The sequence below is a fragment of the Rana temporaria genome, chromosome 3 (genome assembly GCF_905171775.1).
Source record: "Rana temporaria chromosome 3, aRanTem1.1, whole genome shotgun sequence".
Classification (NCBI taxonomy): domain Eukaryota; kingdom Metazoa; phylum Chordata; class Amphibia; order Anura; family Ranidae; genus Rana; species Rana temporaria.
Genome location: NC_053491.1, coordinates 396797197 through 396814620, shown reverse-complemented (window position 1 = coordinate 396814620; position 17424 = coordinate 396797197). Strand labels below are relative to the sequence as shown.

At 43.2% G+C, this 17424-nt stretch overlaps 1 protein-coding gene across 2 annotated transcripts in view; it reads right to left on the bottom strand.

Annotated features, from left to right (window-relative positions):
- Positions 1–17424, bottom strand: part of MXD1 (MAX dimerization protein 1) — a 43753-nt gene that overhangs the window by 6565 nt on the left and 19764 nt on the right. The gene's annotated exons all lie outside the window — the stretch shown is intronic.

Genomic DNA, 17424 nt, shown 5'->3' with positions numbered 1-17424 from the left:
GATGAGGAAAATTTAAGAATGGAACATTTTTCCCCCAGAGCAAAATGCTGTGTATTTGGTTTCTGTCCAGAAAAAAAATGAAATAAAAAATAAAATAAAATAAAAAGTACGTCTTTTAATATACATGTGCTTTCTAAATTCAATGAAGAATTCAAAACTATAAAATGGCAATCAAATGACAATTTTCAGGGTTTTCAAGATCATGACAGTACTATTGAATGTTCTGACCAAAGATTTTTTTGAAATTTCTGTGTGAACGCTTAAACAAAAAAATTCAACTGGTGTATGGGCAGCTTAAAGTGGTTGTAAACCCTTACATTTACCCAGTGAAGGGCTGGTCTCAGGTGATACACAGAGATTAAACAAATCCCCCTACATAAGTTCTTTCCCCTACAGCCATTCAAAGTGCAGAATTTGCACAGGATCTGTCAGCTCTGAAAAGTAGGAGGCGGAGAGCAAAAATTACATCAGTGAGGAGAGCTCTGAGAGCTGATTGGAGGGAAGGGACACCCCACCCCCCTTTCATACAGCAGCAGAGCTGCTGAAGGTCCCTCTCCTGTCACTTTTTTCTCTTTGTGTAAGGAACTTTTTAGAAGTGACTTAAAGCGGAGTTCCACCCAAAAATCGAACTTCCGCCTTTTGGAATCCTCCCCCCCCCCCTCTGGTGTCACATTTGGCACCTTTCAGGGGGGAGGAGGGAGCAGATACCCAGGTATGTAATCCAGGTATTTGCTCTCATTTATGGGCATAGGTCACTGCGGCGACCAACGCCACATCTGGCGCCTACTCCGCCCCCCCGCTGTCTTCTGTGAGACTCACGGGTCCCAGAAGACAGCAGGGACCAGTGGGATCTCAGGCATGCCCAGTAGGGTACCAGGAAGGAAAGCCGCAAGGCTTCGCTTCCTGATTCCCTTACCGAAGATGGTGGCGGAAGCAACCAAGAGCCGAGGGACAAATCGTCTTTGGGTGCCAACATCGCGGGCGCCCGGGACAGGTAAGTGTCCATATATTAAAAGTAAGCAGCTACAGTATTTTTTTTTTCCAGCGAAACTCCACTTTAAGCAGATAGAGGAAGTGCTCTGGATTGATACAAGTACACACTATAAAGTGAAGGGTCAGAAACCTGTAGACCACGGACAGGTGACTGGTAGATCGCAATCTGGGTTTGCTCATTCCACAGCATCAAACAGAGTGCAATGCAGAGGGACTACTTGTAAAGTTGGAGCTGTAGTAGGGAGCAAGAGCCGCATAAGCCGATGCCTTGTCTATAGCGATGGCTCCTGTCCTATGCAGAGCGATACCAACTGCACTCCATCTCTTAGCCCTGGCTAGCGGTCTCCAGAGTTGTGCCAGCAGCAGGAAAGAAGAGATCTTCAGGTCAGAGTGAAGCACTACACTGGGCATAATCGTTTAATGCTGCTTTCACACCAATGTGCTGTGGTTTACCACCGCGGGTGCAGTACAGTGTACCTGCAGCTTTCCTGCGCTTAGCCATAGATTTCTATTATATTTTATGGGTTTGGTGCACTTTCTAAAAGCACACCAAGATCCTGAACGAAGCAGGATGGTATACGTACCAGTCATAGGTGTGCGCAGCCTATTGCATTAGGGTGTGCACCCCAAAGCTCAAACACTACCGACGGATCGCTCACTATCTTCATTCAGGAAGGGAAGGGGCCAATAAAATAACATTTACTGACCCCTTCCCCCCATTCATCCTAAAAACATCCCTTCAACAACAGTCAGCGGGAGAGGAGGGAAGCCGGCAGCGGTGCGAGGGAGGTGCTAGGGAAGTAGGGAGAATCTATGCTGCACAGGGTGATTAGGGTGTGCCTGAGCACACCTGGCACACCCTGTGCGCATGCCTATGGTACTAGTTGTTAATAAAAATTTGTTTTTTATACCTTAAAATATCTCTCTCTTATGGAGTTCATTGAGGGATCGAGTAAATCAAAGACGTGTTTCGTTGCTAGTGTCCACCTCATGCACGCAGCAACATAACCCACATCTTCGATTTACTAAATCCCTGGGTCCCTCATTGGGGAAAATAGTTTTATGGCACAAAAATCTTATTTTGTTTATCATCCATTGAGGGACTCATCTAGGATTTACTATATTCTTGTGTCCCTAAATGGATGACATTTTGAAAACAAGATTTTTGTACTTACTGTAAAATCTCTTTCCTTCTCCATTAAAGGACACAGGGATATAACAAATCATAAACATGTGGTTTATAATTCTGCATTCAGGAGGTAGACACTAGCAAGAAAAAACAACCAACCCCAAAAATAAAAAATCTATGATTTTTGTCCAGTGTCCCTCAATTTGATTATTTCAAATTAAAGTACCTTACCATCCCTTTTCCTTGACTCAACCAATATTTAAATTACATACAAGATAAAGTATCATTCCATTTGTATGTGGACTGCTCGTCTCTACAAGAGATAATCGGACAAGGAACACAATCTTGCTAGTTGTGCAGCAGCGTCATCCTCATCAAGCGCCTTTAGGTCCCAGTCTTAGAATTTAGAGGTACTGTACTGGTTACAAGCATCCACAATACATTCTATAGAATACAAATGTTTTGTATCTACTCACAATGGTCTTTTGAAAAGCAATCACACAGCAGCAGGTTGGTTTGTCATTGAAAGGTTCAGCAATAGGCGTTCCTGAGCCAACGCTTGTGTGATGTTGAGTCAGGAAGGGAAAGAGCAATGGAAGCACCGGAGTAAATAGGACATGATAGTCATCTGCTGTGGGCTGTTGTGTAGGTGACAGAAGGGAAGTGACACGGTATGGTCAGCCGCTGTGCACCTGATACAGCCTGACATACATCATTTTCAAAGACATTTTGCTCCAAGCTTTCATTTTGAATGTGCAAAAAAAAAAAAAAGTATAAGTCAGACAATCACTACTGATTGCAATAAGCACAGTTAATTGATTAAAAGCATTACACTCTTAAAATGTGTAAAGAATTCAAAAAGATCCGAGTGTCTTCCTAGAAATGAAATACAAGAGGCCAAGCCAATATCAACCTAATGTGTACTGAAGTGGAAGTAAAGTGTTATATTGTAATAATTTGCGTGCCATTTTTATTACAAAAGAGACAAAGCATGTCTCTTCTACGATGAGCTAACCTTTCAGTTTTCTTTACAATGTACAGGGGGCATGCGCAGCTCAGAGCATGATCTCGGCACCGTGCCTGTGTGCCCAGATGAATAAAATCCTGCGAATGCAGAGGAGTGCCATCATTCCAAACCTGTCAATCAAGTTGGCTGAAGACCTGACACCTAGAAGAAGCCAAGGAGAAAACGTCGGAGCCAACAATGGACCCTGCATAGCTGAAGTATCTGTGGCTTTATAAAAAGGAACCTTCTGGGAAAGGAATATTGGAGAGGTCACTGCAGACCCGATTTGTTTTTTACATCCTCATTTTTGCTTTAAAACTTAGTAAGCCACAGACCAAAAAAAAACAAAAAATCTGGGTGAAGCAACAAGGATGACACCCTTGGAACTCAGAGATCAGTAATGGCAGTTTTCATATTTCAATCCAGATTGGTTTCTTTATTGTAGCCCAAACCCCCCATGTGAGCGTTTGCCATCACACTGCTTGGCTTAATGTGGTTTGCCATGAATCAATTATGGGAGCTGCCATAGCTGACCTCCTTTTGAAACTGCTATTTGCATGGCTATGTGACCAAGAGGAACTAAAACCACTATCTAAAGCGGATCTTCAGCCTCCATGACATGTTGCCTCCCATGTACCCCTCCTCCCCTCTGCTGAACAAATTGGGCATTTTTCCCCCCTTTTATTTAAAGCGGATGTGCCACTAAAAAAATATATTAAAAGCCAGCAGCTACAAATACTGCAGCTGCTGACTTTTAATATAAGGACACTTACCTGTCCTGGAGTCCAGCGGTGATCGCAGCAGATGACGAGCCGATCGCTCGTCACCCTGCTGCTCCCCCCTCCATCCACGGTGAGGGAACCAGGAAGTGAAGCGCTCCGGCTTCACTGCCCGGTTCCCTACGGCGCATGCGCGAGTCGCGCTGCGCCCGCCGATTGGCTCCCGCTGTGTGCTGGGAGCCGAGTGTTCCCAGCATACAATGGGGGACGGACGGAAGGTAAGGAAAAAAACCCGTCCTTTGCCCGTATCGTAGGGCCGGAAGTGGGTGCAGATACCTGTCTGTAGACAGGTATCTGCACCCCCCTCCCCCCTGAAAGGTGTCAAATGTGACACCGGAGGGGGGGAGGGTGCCGATCAGCGGGACTCCACTTTAGAGTGGAGATCCGCTTTAAATAAAGTTCTGGCCCCAAACCCCCAACCACCCCTCCCCATCCTTGTGCCTAGACAAATGACGTGCACTTTGCCCGTGTATGTCACATATCCCAGGAGACATAGTCCTTCATTGGGTAAGGAGGAAGGGGTGGGGCAAGTCAGTGCTTCATTGGAAAGCTTCCGGCTTATTCCAGAAAATCAACCGCTTACTGATGACTTCACAGAAGATGGCGGCACAGGACCGAGGGGGTGGGCAGAAAAGAAGAAGAAGATCTCAGCAGGACATCACTGGATCCCGCTGGGCAGGTGACCTTAAATGTGCAGGACCTGTAACGAGGTAAGTGGGAGAAAAAAAAAGCATGCCTCTGGTGATTGTCACAGTTACCAGTGTGCTTATGTTGGCTCTCAACCAAGACAGACAGTGTCACAGCTAATCATATGTGCAGCACCATGGCAAATGCGGATCCAAACAGAGGCCAAGATGGCACCTTATTTAGCGGTGAAGAAAAAGGAGGGTTTGATTCCAGTCTTTAAGTCAGACTCCCACAGACATCTCTTTACCATTTCAAGATCAATGACAATTTTTACACATAATTAATATGGTCTGTGTGGTGCCTTTCTGTGAGCTGCAATAAAATGCAGCATTTCTGAGTTTTATCTTAGCTCAGGGCATAGAAACAATCATTTTCTATGTGTCCTAGTAGTGACTAGTGTTCTTCCATGTGTGAACGAGCCCATAAGGGTATAACAAGGATAAAGCACACTTTTCTGGCTACCAAATTATCCTTAGTTACTGTAGACAAGGAAAGACTACAATAAAACAAGATTACACAGCCTTGTAATGTACAATTTCCAGACTATAAAACAAATCCCTGTTTCCCGACCACCAATCTGCATTCCATCGGATGTAAGCCCTTGTCCAATTGGAATACCACAGATCACAGGCTCCAAAAATACCAGACTGGGCAGCATATAGCATGGAGTAAAGCTTTCCCATCCACCCACCCACCGTAATATCTGTCTGTTTCTTAGAAAGGGGTGCTTCATCATGATCAGATTGGGGCACCTTGCAAGGTGAATTGTGGAACCTTCTCAGAGCTGCAAGTGGGAACAGTCTGTGTGATGGAATTCTTGTATTGCAAGCATAAAAGGGGAAGGAACTTGTAGGTGTTGCATATCCGACGCAGTAGGCGTTATCCAACCTCTCCATGCCAGATAGGACCCAAATGGACCAGGAAAATGGCATGGGAACTCTAGAGTCTAGTAAATATGGGCCTTGGACTCATCCACCACCTAGAATCCTGATTGGCTGAAGCGACATTGAGGGCGGGAGAAGTCATCGAGGGAGCGTGGGGGAGGATGGCTGACCCGAGAAAGGCAAGTGCCGGGCGGGGGCCAAACTAGCAGCATTTTACATAAACTGGCTGCGTTTGATGGGCACAGTGAGGCTGCAATTTAAGTTTTTTTTTTTTTTCGTTTGTTTGTGCCCCCCAAAAAAATTGAGCACCAGCCGCCACTGAAAGCAGGGAATACTGATTGCCTTTAGAGAATGGAAATGTTTTTTTTCCCCACTTATTGTACCAAGTTTAAAACCATGTATGGGCAAGCTGATTGTGCCCAAGTTGACTGATTGATCAACCTTGGTACAACCAGCATTTTGGAGTTTTCATGTGATTGGCAGCAGCTAAAGCCGCTAGCAATAATCACAGCTCCCCCCCTCACATCAATTGTTGCATTAAAGAAAATCGCTCCATCTTTGGCCGGCTTAAGACAAAAGGCTTGGAAGTAGAACATAAAAACAAAATAAATAAGCTAGAATGCTTTGCCTTAGAAGAGTGCTTCTTATCTTCTAAACCTCACGACAATCAGATTACTGGAGGAGCCTGTCCCATGACATTGCGTTCTTGTTTCAGTGCAGCGATTCATACAGGGACTCTAGAGCATCCACACTTTGTTTAGTAGACCTGACAGGCTTCAAGACAAACATTTTCCTCCTGTTAAGGCGCATTCCACAAAGATGACATGTACACCGCGAAGAGTAAGATTTAACATGGGTGTTATTCTGGCTGGATTAAATGAAATGACGCTTATTACGCGTCATTGTAAAATATCACAAAAACAATGTTGTGGTTGGTGAGGTTAGAGTCAGAGATCGTATTAGGCTGGATTCACACCTATGCAGTTTTAGTGCTTTTTGCCTATTTTCACTACAGTCCATTTAACATGGTTTCCTATGGAACACATTCTGTAGTACAAATCTGCAAAATGCACTAAAAACGCATAGGTGTGAATCAGGCCTTCGAATGATCCGACTTCCCAATTCTAAATGGCTTATTCCATTTCATCAGCTCATATTCATTGAAAAAAAATCCCCAAAATCTGTACACATAAGCTACAGAATGGGTACGTGGTCTAGTTCTCCTGACATAAAAGTATGCAAAATTGATTCAAAATATTTTAATTTTGCTTTTGCGCCATGACTGCTGGGGAGGAAGAGGCAGCTGCAGCCTGTACACACCAGAGTGATTTCACTAGATCTCATCAACGTGAGCCACATAGAACCACAACTTGCATCACATACATAAATTATGGAAAAAACAAGACCAACAAAAACGCCCCTACTGAGACAAAAATGGTAAAATAAATGTAAAAACAGTCGCTAAAATGTCACTTAAGCTTTACCAAATTAATGGGATTTCAAAAGTTAATCTTTTTAATTTCAATACATTTTTTTAATCTACAATATTCATTAAAATAATGCCTGCTGATCCTGCCATGAAGATCCTTAGTTGGAAATTAGTGATTTAGCAATAATATAGGTCAATTACATTTTTGCATTTTATTTTGTGTATATGTTGAACATTATTTAACATTTTTGATCATTATTTTACATATACGTTGTTATTGTTTAGTTTTGTCTTTTTTTTGTTCAATGGTGTTGCTATCCCATAATATTTGCCTACGCCCAGCAGGGTCCTTTGTGGACCCCCGCCGGAGGTCAGTTTGGTGTGGTAAATTTATGGATCATGCCGTTATTCACATCAGGTCTGTCCCCTTGGACTTTATCGTGGTGTGCTGACTTTTGCCATGCGCTGGGTTTTTATTGCCGTTTGTGTTCCCTTTAGGGGGATTTACCTGCATTTACAGTAGGGTAAGGATTGAAACGTCCACAGTCATCACTGGATCAAAAGCCCGTATTGGTGAAAAATTCTGTCCTGTTCTGAAGACAGCTATAAAAATATAGTTCCAACTCACTTCCAGGTCATATCATGCTATGGCCTACTGGGTGTGGATGTCAAAAGCAAAAGAAGAATCTGATAGACACTGAACTCATAATGCAGAGCTGCCAAGAATCACATGACCCAACACACCAACTTCCCTTGATATGACATGATGCCAGCCATAGGTGTGTGCACGGGGTGTGCCAGGGCTTTTTTGCTAGCAGAATGTGCAGGATCTCCATTTTGGCTAATAGACAATGGGAGCGCTGCGAGTGGGACCATTTTTTGGTTGGTTTGGCCATGCAACTCCTGGGAGTGCAAGCCACTGGTGGCGGAGTAAGCAGGCAGGCGGTCGCATTTTCTGATGCTACCTCTAAAGATCAAGTTACATCCGCCCCCCAGCAGTGGAGGCGGATGTAACTTGATTCTCCTAGCTCCACCTCCAAGTGCCCCGCCTCCCGGCTTCGGCCCTGCCAACAATGGAACCAGCTGAGGTGAGGGAGGCCCGCCGGGACTTGGGAAGCAGGACATGTCACTGGTAAGTAGGGGGGAGTGGGGACAGACTCTCGCAGTGGCAGTATATGTGCAGCAGGCAGGAAGAGTGCACATTACAGTCATATTGTGTGTGGGGCACAGCTGAGAAATAGGAGCCCAGCTTGCTATGCTGGGATTTGTAGTCCTGGGGAGGGGAGGACAATGCTCACACATACTAGAGGGGGGGGGGCTGGTCATATAAAGTAAAAAACTCTGTGGGGGCTGCTATGGCTGACCCGACCCACTTCTAGAAATACTTATTGTCTGGCACACTGGCTTAAAGGGGAACTCTGCAGACTCTGGGGTAAACGGGAACTCTGATGCAAGTGGGATCTCTGTAGACCCTGTGGTAAACAGAGACCACCACACATCAGAGGCCCCCCCTTACATTAGAGAGTCTGCAGAAATCCCCTTTGTGTCAGAATTCCCCCTTACATTGTATATAAAGGGGAATTCTAATGTAAGGGGTCTCCGATCACCTGAGTCCCCCCTTTCAGAGTTCCCAGCATTCCCTCTTACATCAGAGCCCCCCTTACTGTACATACAAAATTGGCACTCTGATGTAAGGGACCCTGTGGTAACCAGAGACCCCCTCACATTAGAGTCTGCAGAGATCCCCTTTGTGTCAGAGTTACCCCTTACATTGTGTATAAAAGGGGGATTCTGATGTAAGGGGTCTCTGATCACCTGAGGTTCCCCTTACAGAGTCCCCCCCCCCCCCTCACAGGCGTATATAAAGGGGGACTCTGATGTAAGTGGGGACTCAGGTGATTAAAGTTTCCCTTTACACCAGAGACCACAAGATTCTTTTCATCAGCTTTCCCAATGTAAAGGGGAACTCTGGGGATTCTGGAGTTAAGAGAGGCTCTCTGGGAAGATGTAACGCTATTAACTCTGGTGTAAGGGGGAATTGCTGTGGACTCCGATGTAAAAGGAGGACTCAATTTAATTTTGTAGGGGCTCATTCACAAATGTTTTGATTGATCTGTTTGCGGACTGCTCTTCATAGAGCATTTGAGAGGTGGTGAAGAGGTGCTGTATTGCCTCTACAACACCTGCTTTAACGCCACACGGTTAAGGAGCGCTTGTAGAGTGTCACCAGTCACTTGAATAGGTCATGGTCAGTGGGCACCACACCTGCTGAAAGCAATGGGAGGGGGGTGTAGAATTGCAACCACAGCATGCCCAACTGCTGCCTCTACAGCTAAAAGGTGGTAGTGGTTGAGGGGTGGTAAAAGCACAGCTCAACCACAGAGTTTTGCTGCCCCATAACCACTAGTGTGAACAATTAAATGTTTTAATTATTTTTTTACTTAAGTGTTTTATTTTTTTAACACTGATAAGTGTTAAAAATGTTTGTTCACTTTTACGTATAAGAGTGTGTATGTATGTATGTATGTATGTATGTATGTATGTATATATATGAGTATGTATGTATTTACGTATAAGAGTGTGTATGTATGTATGTATGTATTTACGTATAAGAGTATGTATGTATTTACGTATAAGAGTGTGTATGTATGTATGTATAAGAGTATGTATGTATGAATGAGAGTGTGTGTATGTATGTATAAGAGTGTGTATGTATGAATGAGAGTGTGTGTATGTATGTATGTATAAGAGTGTGTATGTATGTATGTATGTATGTATAAGAGTATGTATGTATGTATGTATGTATAAGAGTGTGTATGTATGTATGAATGAATGAGAGTGTGTGTATGTATGTATGTATGTATGTATAAGAGTATGTATGTATGTATGTATGTATGTATGTATGTATGTATCAAGCCCCGTACACACGACCAGTTTCCTCGGCAGAATTCAGCTTCCGACCGAGTTTCTGGCTGAATTCTGCCGAGAAACCCGGCCGTGTGTACACTTTCGGCCGAGGAAGCCGACGAGGAGCTCGGCGAGGAAATAGAGAACATGTTCTCTATTTCCTCGTTGTTCTATGGGAGCTCTCGTCCCGCCGAGCTCCTCGGCGGCTTCAGTGCTGAACTGGCCGAGGAACTCGATGTGTTTGGCACGTCGAGTTCCTCGGCCGTGTGTACTAGGCTTAAGAGTGTGTATGTATGTATGTATGAATGAATGAATGAGAGTGTGTGTATGTATAAGAGTGTGTATGTATGTATGTATGTATGTATGTATGTATGTATGTATATATATATAAGAGTGTGTATGTATGTATGAATGAGAGTGTGTGTATGTATGTATGTATTTATTTACGTATAAGAGTGTGTATGTATGTATGTATGTATTTACGTATAAGAGTATGTATGTATGTATGTATAAGAGTCTGTATGTATGTATGAATGAGAGTGTATGTATGTATGTATGTATGTATAAGAGTATGTATGTATGCATGTATAAGAGTGTGTATGTATGTATGAATGAATGAGAGTGTGTGTGTGTATGTATGTATGTATAAGAGTATGTATGTATAAGAGTGTGTATGTATGTATGTATGTATGTATGTATGAATGAGAGTGTGTGTATGTATAAGAGTATGTATGTATGTATGTATGTATGTATAAGAGTGTGTATGTATGTATGAATGAATGAGAGTGTGTGTATGTATGTATGTATTTACGTATAAGAGTGTGTATGTATGTATTTACGTATAAGAGTATGTATGTATTTACGTATAAGAGTGTGTATGTATGTATGTATGTATGGATGTATGTATGTATGTATGTATGTATGTATGAATGAATGAGAGTGTGTGTATGTATGTATGTATGTATGTATGTATAAGAGTATGTATAAGAGTGTGTATAAGAGTGTGTATGTATGTATGAATGAATGAGAGTGTGTGTATGTATGTATGTATGTATAAGAGTATGTATGTATAAGAGTGTGTATGTATGTATGTATGTATGAATGAGAGTGTGTGTATGTATAAGAGTGTGTATGTATGTATGTATGTATGTATGTATGTATGTATGTATGTATAAGAGTGTGTATGTATGTATGAATGAGAGTGTGTGTATGTATGTATGTATTTACGTATAAGAGTATGTATGTATTTACGTATAAGAGTGTGTATGTATGTATGTATTTACGTATAAGAGTGTGTATGTATGTATGTATTTACGTATAAGAGTATGTATGTATGTACATATAAGAGTGTGTATGTATGTATGTATGTATTTACGTATAAGAGTATGTATGTACATATAAGAGTGTGTATGTATGTATTTACGTATAAGAGTATGTATTTACGTATAAGAGTGTGTATGTATGTATTTACATATAAGAGTATGTATTTACATATAAGAGTGTGTATGTATGTATGTATATATATATTATAAATATTTAAAAAAAAACATACACACGTGTGTTTGAGCTTTGGGGTGCACACCCTAATGCAATAGGCTGCGTACACCTATTGATACCAGCACATAGACAATGTCATTTTTATTTATTCTTTGCACCATTTTACTATTACCTACAAAGCCACTTAATTTTAACAGATCTGAAAATGCTGGTGTGCCGCTTGTCAGAACTGGCCTTACAGAGCAAGTGTGAGCTTAATAACACACCAGATGTACAATGGATACAGCTTCTTGTGGCCCTAATTTATTGGGCATCTGCACAGTAACAGTACTGTATCAGTGTTTTACACCAGACTATGCAGTAAAGACAGATGTTAATCCTCCAGGGAGTACAAACCCCACAGCAGCTTAGGGAGTCCCATCAATTTAGATATAGATTAAGAATAAATCAAAGTGTAATACATCCCTTTACGGACACACTAAAGCTCATTAGTCTGCAAGGAGATAAGGGCTGTATCTTCGGCTTCGCAATGGCCAGTCATGCTTTTGGGTGTTCATGATTAGTGCAAGCACAGCTTACCTATGAGACCTTGGATGACCGATGATCCAAGATCTATGTCATTTGAATGGCCTGAATATTTTGAGGAAATCACCTGCTGTTCTCTGGACAATTCCAGCCTCTGTCATTCACATAAACATGAATGTGTATACGAGAAGTGACTTTCTGCTGACAATCAGGTTGTCCCGTAACCTCCAATTGAAGTCCATTATCTACAGCAGTGTTTCTCAACTCTTTTCCAGTCAAGGCAAGATGTACAATTCTGATCGCTAAACTAATAGTTTTACATAATGCAGTGACATCCACACATGTAGGACACCCCACAATAGACATGATTTATTATTCTAAAGCAGGGATCTCCAAACTTTTGAAACAAAGGAACAGTTTATTGCCCTTCAAATATTAAGGGGGCCCAGAATTGTGGCCAGAACGAGTAGAAAACGTCATGGCATTGGTGGGAGTAAACAATGCGATATGCTTGGTGGTCCGTGGGAGTAAAAAAAATGACATCATTAGCGTCAGTTGGAAAAATAGTGCCCCATCGTTGGTGTCAGATGGAGGAATAGTGCCCCATCATTGGTGTCAGATGGAAGGACTAGTGCCTTGCATCAGTGGAAGGAATAGTGTCACAAGGGCAGGGTAAAGGCAAAGGGTCACATCCAGCACACAGTTTAGAAACCCCTGTTCTAAAACAAACAATTTGCACACTGATACCGACTAGTATTCTAAGGTTTCTTTTCTCTCTGCCTCACTCCTCTGCTAATGTGACCCCAGTGCTGCCAGAAAGAAACAAACAAGGATGCTGTGCAGGCACCCAAAATCCTCATCAACCAATGAGGTTGTTGGTTGTTAGAATACTGGCGGCTTGAAGGTTGCATTGGTGCACAATGAAAACCTGTGGCTTTGTGCAACTAAAAAGCAGGCTTCATCCACCTACTGGCATGTATACTATTTTTGGGCAATGTTTTTTAGACATTTTGCCAAGGCACCCTACAGTAGTCTGGTTGAAAAAGGCAGAGATCTTGTCACCTTGCCAATTTAGAGCAAAGTGGCAAGGCCTGTTTAAAGCTTACCATCATACGTGCCTTTAGTCCCCATTGACACCTCCATGTCGCTTCACTGTCCGCACATAGGGCAGCCCAAGCAATGGAATGGGCTGCCCTACATGTGACAAACACGCTAAAAAAGCTCCTGCACATTTTATTGGGCATAGAGCATCACGTTTGCTGGCAGCATTTGGGATGCCGTTAATTATTTTTTTTGTAAAGTGTATTTTGTGCGTGTACTCGAGAGAGGAGCCGGACTGCAGGAGTTGGGAGTAGGCAGGCCTCCCCCAGAGGCAATCTGCCACCTTTCTCCATGCCCCGGGTGGCAATGGTGGGTGTGTGAGGGGGTCCTCCCACACAGCCCCCCCTACCTGCTCCGCTTTGAAGCCCAACGGGGCAGAGGGACTCCCTATAAGGGAGTGAGAGGATCTAGCCCGCTCAACCAGCCCCGTTAGTCCTTCGCCTCTCTTTTTAGAGACCGCGTGGTCAAAGTGCGTGCATAGTAACCCAATTTCGAGTGTGGTGGTTTTTGTGGGAGGGGGGTGGGCGTACTAAGCGCAGGCTTACCTCGCATAGCACACCCCCCGGGAGTCGGGCCGAGACCACCAAACTCAATTCACATGTAGATGAGACCGGGATCCGAACCCCTAGCTGCAGAGGTGAATGGCTTGTCAGCGCAGTGCCAATTGCGTCGAGCCACTGCGGCCCTGGGATGCCGTTAATTAATGACACTGCAAGTGCGTTGCACGGGAGAGGGAGATGAGGTCAACCTTCTATTATGCGACAGTGCTGGGGCCTAAAGACTGGCTCGTAGACCCAAGCACTGCATCATGGGGGAGGGTTGCATGCGCCATCATATGGGGTCTATTTAAGGTGCCCACAGAGACATTGAATTCAACCATTTTGACTGAAGCTGTGTGGATGAACCTGAAGATCTACAGTCGATGGAATCTCCCCGTTGACAGCTATCTGCTGAAGGAATGAATGACTGAATAGGTTATAAAACCTTCCTAATTGCCATCAATACCCCAATAAAACCTGCCTGATCTCTAACATTACCCCCACTAATCCACCTCAGTTTCTACAGACAGCGTGCCCAAAGGTGGTTACATTATGCCTGTATACGTGACTGTCTTCTCAGGGCTAATGGCAAATGGAAAATGTAACTTTAAAAAAAACAGTCAGAAATGGCAATCATTAAGGCAGTTATCCTTTTCCTGTCTGGAAGAAGCATGTACACGTCAGATGCTGAAACACCCTAGACATACATGAACATCCCATGCTTCACCTTAAACAAGTCAGCAATGGCATCTCCCGTTTCTCTATCCTCCAGCCAGGTCCAGGCAAATTATGTCATACATCCCAGGAGTCTACAGGAGGAGTTTTCTCAGCTAAGCACGCCCTCCTGCATGCATACCTGAGCTAAGGGCTGATGGATTCCTGGAAGTAAATGCTACATGAATCACCTGCACTTACTCAAAATGGCTAGAAATACTAGGGGAGGAGTGTTTTCAAAGAGATTTCTCAGCAAAATAAAACATGGAGACATGAAGGGAAGAGTGTGATTTGATTTAAAAAAAAAAAAGAAAAAAAAAGAAGAAGAATTATACTGTATAGTGTTTTCTTGGTTTGTAGCGCTCAAATGCCATGTAGTTCCGCTTTAAAAAAAAACAGAAGGATCAGTAATCCTTATCAAAGAAAATAATAGCCATTTAAGCCAAACACAATGGTGACTGCAACCTTGTGATCAATATTCTGATATGGACAAAGAAAGAAGACAATACAAAGGGCTTTAGATTTATCTTAGTTGCTCCATATGCAGGAGGAACGGAAACATATGGGCATCAGATGGCCATGTGAAAGGATTCTGCTCAGCTGATTTCAATTGTTATGTAAATATAACTATAGGAGGAATCGTCAAAATTAATGACATGAATACTTAAACTGGTAGTAAAGGTTTGAGGCTTCGTACATCGATATTATTAAATCTGGACATGGACATCAGATGAATGTCTACATACACAATCCATATTTTATAAGATTACAGCTTATAGATGCACACTTATCACACAAGACTACATACCTATACATTGTGCCAATATCACACATACAAAGATCAGCAGGTCACACCAACATTAGTCTAATGCCTACCCAATGGAAAAGCCACATTGAAGAACTGAAGGTTGTAAATAATAGTTTCTTTGATCCTGCATCTATTATAAGAGTGTTTTGGCCAATTCCTTGTCCTGCAAGAATATCTCATTATTATTTTCTGCTCCTATTTTATGTTTTGATGAATTTAAGTCTTGCTGGATAAGACATTAATACTTATGCCTCGTACAAACCACCGGTTTTCCTGTCGGGAAAACTGCCAGGACAGCTTTTGGCTGGGCAAACCGGCCGCGTATACGCTCCATCGCAGTTTTCCTAACGAGAAAACTGCGGGGAAAAAAAAAGAGAACATGTTTTCTTTTTTCCCACCGGGATTCCCGGTGTAGTGTCAAATTCCGCTCCCCATCACAGATTTCTCCGGAAGTGACATTTCCTCGCCGCCATCTTGCTACACCCCACACCATTGCACAGTAATGATAGAGTGAGAAGGGGGCAAGAGGACATATTGTTACACCCACCGGAGTTTTAGATTTCACAGTTATTTTCAACACAAAACTGAGCTTTTATGCTTAAATACAGTATTTGGAAATCCGACGGACTGTTTACATGTTAAATTTTAAAAGAAGCAGCAAACCTGCGGACCTTGCTTGGTTGCTAATGTGACAGAACACCTCTGATTTTCACATTTAAAGCGGTAGTTCACCCTCACTTGCATCATTTTTCCATCGAGACAGGCATTGTAGCGCGAGCTACAGTATGCCTGTCCCGATTTTTTTACCCCCGTACTCACTGTGTACCTGTACGATAAAGATTTCGGCTCCCGCGGGGAATGGGCGTGCCTAGGGAGAGGGAGGATGATTGACGGCCGGCCCTGGCACGTCACTCTCCCCGAAGACAGCCGGAGTAGGTCTCGGCTCTTCACGGCGCCTGCGCACAGGCTATGCGCAGGCGCCGTGAAGAGCCAAGCCTATTTCGGCTATTTCCGGAGAAGCGTGACGCGCCAGAGCCGGCCGTCAATCATCCTCCGTCTCCATAGGCACGCCCATTCCCCGGTATCTTCGATGTACGAGTACAAGGTGAGTACGGGGGTAAAAAAATCGGGACAAGCATACTGTAGCTCGCGCTACAATGCCTGATTTTATGGTACAATAAATTTTTTTTTTTTTTTTTTCGTTCATAGGGTGAACCCTCGCTTTAACATGTAAACAGTCCGTTGGATTTCCAAACACTGTATTTAAGTATATAAGCTCCGTTTTGTGTTGAAAATAACTGAAATCTAAAACTCAGATGGGTGCAACAAGATGTCCGCTTGCCCCCTTCTCACTCTATCATTACTGTGCAATGGTGTGGGGTGTAGCAAGATGGCGGCGACAGAACGTCACTTCCGGAGCAATCTGTGATGGGGAGCGGAATTTGACACTACACCGACAGACTTTTTCCCGTCGAGAAAACTGGTCGTGTGTATGCTTTCCCCGAGGAAAAAAAAAAAAAACCCGCAAATTCTCAGAATCAAGTATGAGACAGGAGCGCTCGTTCTGGTAAAACTAGCTTTCGGAATGGAGATAGCACATTCATCACACTGCATCACGCTGCAACGGACTGAAAAGCATAAAAACTGAAAAACACGAATCGTCTCACCAAACTTTTACTAACACGAGGATCAGCAAAAGCAGCCCAAAGGGTGGCACAGTTTGACTGGAACTTCCCTTTATAGTCCCATCGTACGTGGTGTACGTCACCGCGATTTGGACGGCGATATTTGGCCTGAATGTGTGTATGCAAGGCAAGCTTGAGAGGAATCCCGTCAGGGAAAAACGTTGTTTTTTTTTTCCTTCCGAGAAAAACGGTCGTGTGTACGAGGCATAAATCAGCTAAAACTAACCCAGCTATAACTACTAGAGTGATAAAATGCTCATCAATCGGTAATCAAGTTTAAGTCACCCATTGTGATTCCCAAAGATCACTGCTAAGTGTGGCAGATAAACCCGAGTACACACATGTTTTTATCTTATAACTACAGCCACACTAATGCCCTTATAGTAAAGACCATGGTACGGTTGTTAACAGGCTGCTGGTTTAATATGCCGACACTCATTGGATATTTTCTTTTCCAAAAGGCTGAAAACTGATCAGTGGTAATTTATCAAAACCGTCTAATGCTTTTATTCAACCTTCATGGACATCCCATACTCTATAAACACATTTTATAACCTTTGCTTTGGTAAAAGTGACCAGAAGCATGGCTGCCAGGAACCTTGTTGCAAGCCATCCTTGTGCTAAACCCGATCAGTTGGCACAGAAGAGCTACTGTTCTTTGTCAAACAGTAATAACAAATTCTAATGCCGAGTACACACAACCGTTTTTCGGGTTGTAAAAAATGAAATTTTTAATGGTCT